We start from the raw sequence: 7,239 nt of genomic DNA, 5'->3' as shown, positions 1-7,239 counted from the left end.
TTATTTTACTAAGAAAAACAGCACTAACAGATTTAAATTTTATGTTGTTCTTAGGGGAAAGACACAGGGAGTATTTCAGACATGGATAAAGGTAATGGATTCTGTAAAAGACTATACAACCCCTCTTTATAAAGGTTTTGATAATTTAACAGAGGCATTAGATTATGCCCGTATAAATTTAGGGCCAAATTATTATATTAGTCCGGCCCTAAGACCAAATATGAAGAAGTTCTCCAATATAATATTAAAAAAGATACAGACAAATTATATTTTGTGATCATTGTTCCTCCATGACTGAAACTTTTAAAAGATTAAATCACGCCAATGAGATTTTAAGACAAGATAATGAAAACCTTGTAAATGAAAAAGGACAAATGTTAGAACATATAGGTATTTTACAAGATCGTATAAAGATTCTTCATTTTGAACTATCACAACAGACTCAATAAATTTATGAGACTCAAATAATCCAAAAAAATTCTCCATCTTATTCAAAAACGAAGAGACCTACTGTATCGGGTAAAGATACAGCAAGTCCAACTCAAACGATAGCTGGTAAAAACTCCTTAAATCCATTAATGGGTGTACATTTCCCAATGAATGTAGAAAGACCTATTGATTGGGTAGTGATACAACTAGTCCAGCTCAAACGGTAGCTGTTAAAGACTCGTCTAATCCGTTGACGGCTGACACTTTGTCAAAAAGTGTAGGGAGAATACTCCCAGCCAGTTTCAAGACCACAGGTATCCAGACAACAGACGAAGGAATCTCTTCAAAAATTAGAAAAGGTTTTTCCTTAGGAAAAAAGAAAAATGAAAAAAGAAATATAGAAATAGTAGTAGAATCAATAAAAAAATTGTTAGCAGAGCAACTGCCTAAAGAAATAGCAATGAATCCAGAACCACCAGATCCAAGATCCAGAATTCCAAGAGAAGAAACAAGACCAATAAGAACAAGAACCAGACTGGGACTATCAAACGGAGACAATGACGAGTATGATCGAGATTACAATTCGACTATAGATCAATTTGCTTAAGACCCAAATGCAAACGATGATTTAGGAATGAATTTCAACTTAGAAACATTACACAATTTGGATACGTAAGCAATGACGATATTTACAAAAAGATAAAATAAGAGACGTATGCAATGATTTAACAGATAAATAAATTGACAGGTGAGAGCTAAAGTAAAAACTTGATCATGTGACCGTGGGATCCATCCAACTTGCTAAAGTCTTGCCAAAGTTTTATCAAGAACATTGAAGTAAATATTTGAAGTCCACAAATGCCTATAAATACCACCTTATGGAAGACTTAAAAACATATAGCTAGAGAGAAGTAAGAGAAAAATCAAGAGTAAGAAAATAGTCTTCTAAAGTTTTTATAAAGTTCTTAGTTTGTTCATAAAAAGAAATAGAAGAGTGTGTAGTATTAGTCTTTTATTCCTTCATTTTTGGTAGCCGCTAGCTTTCAGGGTACTCCCGAAAGGAAAACTTCACTTCTTCCTTAAGACATGTAAGTAGTCGTTACATAAATCTTTGTATTTTTCTTCCTAATTTGCAAATTATGTTTGAATTAATGAAGTTCATATTTTCTTTTAGATGTGTTTTTAATATTACTAATTTAGTGTACATGAGTTGCACGTGTGTATCAAATTAAAAAAATATATTATATATGTATATTTAAATGTATAAAAATCAACTAACAATTTACAATGACGTTTTATGATCTCATGATATACAATGACCAAAAGAAGAAAGTTATAAGTTCTTTTCATTTATTTTTCAATAATTTGATCAGCAAAATGGATAAACATAGTACTTTACGCATTCAAATGACTTCAAATTACTGAATTAGCTTTGTTTTGCAATTTTATTTTTGATAATGATAATAGTAAAGAAAGATTTTGTCAAAGTTATGAATTTACAATCCATTTAAATCAATGGTTTAAAGAAAATCATTTGTCTTTTGATATTCATAGAACTCGAATATTTGATTTCATTATGCGAAAGTTTTATATTGAGAGTAAATTAATCTCTAACAATGGCGACTACTTGTAAAGGGGCTCGAATTCTAGACTATGATTAAAGATAAAGGAGTTCATATCAAGATCACTCCAACACAAATTCATAACCCTTTACTTAATGGTTAAAAATTATCGTAATGAAAGAAATAAAAGAAGAAATTGGACCTAATTGGATTGAGAATAAGAATAAAAATAAAGATGATACTGTCTAGCTTTGGACACTGTCCCAAGAGGTAAAACACTTACCATCTTTTAAATTACAGTCGAAGATACTTTAAACACTATTAAACTACGGAGAGCACAATAAGGAAAACAACATCTAGAGTTTGCCTCAAAAAATATGTCTAAACTTCTATTCATCATCATGCTGATCTTTTGCAATTAGTTCTTGGGCAGGTGAAAATAACTTTAGAGTCAAGCCAAAATGACAGGACCATAGGATTAATAATTATCACAAAAGAAAACACTTTCTCTGCATGCAGGACGTACGATGAGAAACAAAAAATTCATCGTGCGTGCTAGTATCACTTGCAGTTAATGTCTTACAAAAATTGTTAACAGGCTACTTGCTAGGAATTTCGAACTCAAAACGAAGACATGTATCTTTTTTGCTCTTCCTAAAATCTAACAGAAAGTTTTTTCTTGTCAGTCCATTCACAAATAATAAATGCAAAAAGGCATTATCTATATCTATATCTATAATATATTAAAAGTGTGAAGACCCTTAGAAAAGTGATTTAAACTTTTTGCTCTTCAATAAAAAAATTTATAATAGACAAAATCGTCTTTTTACTATTTTTCTTAATATTGAGAATATTAAAAATCAACAACAAAATTTCCTTTTATATAATTAAAATCCTAATATTGGGTTGGTGGAAAAGATAGTAGTACGAATTTGTTTTGATTTTGGTTTCGTATTACACGACCTAATTAATATCAAACACGTCAGTACAAAATTTCCTTTTATATAGTGAATCCTTATTTTAAAAATAAGATGTGATATGATGAATATGTGTTGAACACCTAATTACACTTAACTAAAAAAAATAGAAAAAGAAAACAAAAACAAAAATTAACGTATGAATTTCTAATACGATGATTTCCCACAAAATTGGTAAGAAAACAGAGAAGGATTAAAGAAGTTATAGAATATATGGTAAAAAGAAATCATAATATTTAACAATTCTAAATTGATCAAAATTTTGCCTTCTATTAAAAAGATTTCTAGAATTTTATTTAAGTGATATTTTGAATCAAAATCTTTCCTAATTTATTTTTCCTTCTTATTTTAGTATTGATTCAAACTTTTATTTATTTATTTTAGTTCATAACTTTAAAGATTATATAATTAACAATTGACAATGAATTCTTTCCTTTTGATAATTACTCATGTTTCTCTTGCAGTTGAGAATTTTGAATCAAAAAATTGAACGAAATAAGCATGTTGTTGCATAATAGAGTTGTAAAAAAATCAAAGGTATTTATCTCTTTTCTTTTTTTTTTCTTTGTTTAATTGTGACTTAGTTTCAATTATATTATTTATCTATATTTTGATATATTATTCATTAGTTTATAGTTGAATCTTTAACTAAACTTATTTATTGAACTCGAAATATAAGCTTATATTAAAGTCTTGAATCTTGATATGCAGAGCTTTGTTTGAATGACGAATTTATAAATTAATGGTCTTGTATTTTGGATTTTTATTCTCTTTCTAAAAGGTTTTTTGTTATGATCGAATATGGATATTGTTCTCTAAAAAATATTTAGTTGTAGATCCATCACAAAAGGAATAAAAATATAACAATGTTACAAACAAATAAAAGAAAATAAAAAATAAAAGTTAAAAGGCTAATGGAGTTTAATGATATTTAGACCTCGGCCAATGTAGAAAATATTAGAATTTAATGGGATCTAAACTTTGAAAAGTAACACCAAAATTTTTTATTGGTAGACTTCATTAATTATCTTTTTACTGTTTTTAAATATAATAAAATTATAATTAAAGGGAATAAAGAGGTAGGGATAGAATTGTGATCATCAAAGGATGTGGGGCAGTGTGGATGAGGTTGCCTCTACCTTAATCAGAGATTTGGATTCGAGCTCTGAGTATGAAAAAATCTTTGGTAGGGAGCGCTTCTCTTGTATGGGTCCTACCTGGCGCAAATTCAAATTAATCGAGTTTCAATGTATTTACCGAACACCAAATGAAAAATAAAATAAAAAAAGGCCAGGGTTGTGGGATTTGATACTGATTAGGTTTAGTTTTCCTATCTTGGTTTGAATTTGTTAATTTTGACTTTTTAAGATGTTGATCAATTAAAAAACAATGAATATATAAAGGAAAAAATTTAAGGCGTCGTAAAATATGTTTATTTTGTTTGTGAAAAGATGACCGTCAACGGACAATAACACATTTGAGATACAATATTTATTTATATGATTTTAATAGATAACTGCTACTTTTTAATTACTTGTTCTTCTTATGTATATATTTTCATTTGATCAATGACACACGCGCAAAGTACGTACACAAAATTAGTTATAAGATACATGCAGAGCAATATCAAAGGAGTACCGGTGTCTAAGGCTGCACATTTGAGCGTATCCTTCGTCTTTTTCAACATTTACCGAAAAATCGATAAATTATCAATTATTTACAATTTTCACAAAAAAATAATTTTCATTAGAGAATTACATCTATCACAGACACAACAACATAAAATGTTTGACACTATTTCCCCCTAGAAAATCCCTTATCCAAAAAATGAACATATTTTAATTGAAATCTAAGTAATTACGATTAATATCTTCATCAAGTACAATTAAATAAGGCTTATGCAAACTCTTTTTCTTTAATTTAATGAAGACCTTTTTTTTAATGCATACATCAGTGATGGAAAAAAATAACCTTGACCTGAACTCTTAGCTTGGTTACATACCTTAACAAAAGATCAAAATAAAAAATAAAGAACTATACATGTCTCATACTATCTATATTTCAAAACACTACTTTACAAATCTCAAAATTGAATACATTAGCAAATTATAAACAGAGAAATTTAAATAAAGTAAAAAAAGGGGGGTGCTGGGTAAATTAAACCTTTGATTCTTCTAACTACTTTATCCGATGACAACATGCTTGTTTCATCCAATTTTTTGATCAAAAATCTTCAACTGAAAGAAAAAACACAAAAATTATCAATAGAGGAAAATAAACTATAATTATTAATTCATATATAAATTTTAAAGTTATATCAACTAAAAGAAAACGACTTGAATGAAAATCAACCAGAATCACAGCAAAACTTTGATTCATATTATTACTAATATAGAATTTTAGAATTTATGTATATGGTAATTATATATATAATAAAATTTTTACAAAGAAATTATGGTATAAAGCCAACCATATAAAGTTTCACAAATAATGTCGACGACAAAGAATAATTAGATTAATTACCAACCTTTGGTCGAATTCTAAGTAATTTAAAATTGTTAAATATCATAATTTCTTTTAATTAAATGATAATTAATTTTTAAGAAAAATAGTGAAAAGATAATTTGTCTAAATCGAAAACTTTTAATGAAGGGCAAAAAGTTCAAATCACTTTTCTAATGGTCTTCACACTTTTAATAGATTATAGATTATAGATTATAGATAGATCTGGATGACCGCACGGATTAACGCCAATTTTTTGATCTTGTAAAATTAGTAAATTACTTATTAAGTACATATTTACTTATTAATACATATGTTTTAATATTATTGATCTGGAGAGCCGTGCGGATTACCGCCAGTTTTCCGATCTTATAAAATTGATAAATTATTTATAAATATACCCCTAGTATATGGTTATTTTCTCAGTGTTTTAGCAGTAACGATGGATTAATCTGTAAATTTCTAGAGATTTGAAAAGTTCAAAGAAGATTCAGGGTGTGATTAAAGACGATATTGCTAAAATATCTAAAACTGAAGAGAAAGAGATGAACATGGTATAAATTAAAAAAAATCAAAATATCAAAAAATGTAAAAAATAATTTATTTTGTTGGAAGAAAATATACGTTGATCTTTATAACTTGTCTACTACACACAACAAAGAAGGAAGTATTGAGTAAAATTTTACACCATATTGATTTATCCGCATTAACTCTGCTTTATTTCTCAAACCTGATTATCTGCTTTAATTACTTTTTCCTTATTTATTTATCTATCTATCTGCTTAATACCTTTATTTCTCATTATACTTACTACATCATCTCTATATATATATATCAACCATTGCTAAAACCACATTTGCAATCTTGCATATAACTTTGGCTTGTGTCGAAATACTAAATTGAACAACATAGCAATTTCTTCTTGTTTACTATTACCCAAAAGACAACATGTGTCCTTTTTTGGTAAATACATGATGAGGCCAAGCATATTTTGCTATGATTCACCAAAAAAAACAGGGGAAAATAGATGTGTTTTACATTAAACTAATGAGGGCCTATTTGGATAGGCTTAAAAAAAATAGCTTTTAAAAAGTTCTTTAAAAGTATTTTTGAAAATGCTGAATTAATTTTAAAAATAAGCAGTTACGTGTTTGGATAAAAGTGCCGAAATTTAAAAAAAATTATTGATGTATTCGGTAAATAAGTGCTTTTAAGTACTTTTTTGGTCAAAATATCTAAAATATCCTTAAAGATGTTAACAATATATAGAGTTGATTATTATTAATTTTTATTTCTAAAATAATTCAAATTAAAATTAATATATATTTTAATATATATATATATATATAATATTTTAATGAATGACTATTAATTTGTGTGCTAAAAAACCCTTTTTAGTTACTATATATGTTACTAATCATTATAATTACATTAATAGATAAATAGTTGGTCACAAATGATACTATTTGTTTGATAAAAAGACTCTTAATTAGAAAATATATTACTCGCTGATTGAGAAATGAATATCACTATTAAAACATTGGTGAATACGAATGTTGCATTGTGAAATATAGATGGATCATTCATTAATCGTTCATAGGAGTGGGCATAAATACCGAAAAAATGAAATACCGAACCGAACCAAATTATTTCGGTTTTTTTATTTTTTGGTTTTTTTTTTATAAATTCGATATTTCGGTTTAGGTTTCGATTTTTAGGTTGACATAATTCCGTTTTTTGGTATAAACCAAAATTTTTAATATACTTTT

Source organism: Capsicum annuum, chromosome 2 (assembly GCF_002878395.1).
Source record: "Capsicum annuum cultivar UCD-10X-F1 chromosome 2, UCD10Xv1.1, whole genome shotgun sequence".
Lineage (NCBI taxonomy): Eukaryota > Viridiplantae > Streptophyta > Magnoliopsida > Solanales > Solanaceae > Capsicum > Capsicum annuum.
The sequence above is the reverse complement of the archived record's forward strand: the minus strand, read 5'-3'. Positions refer to the sequence as shown.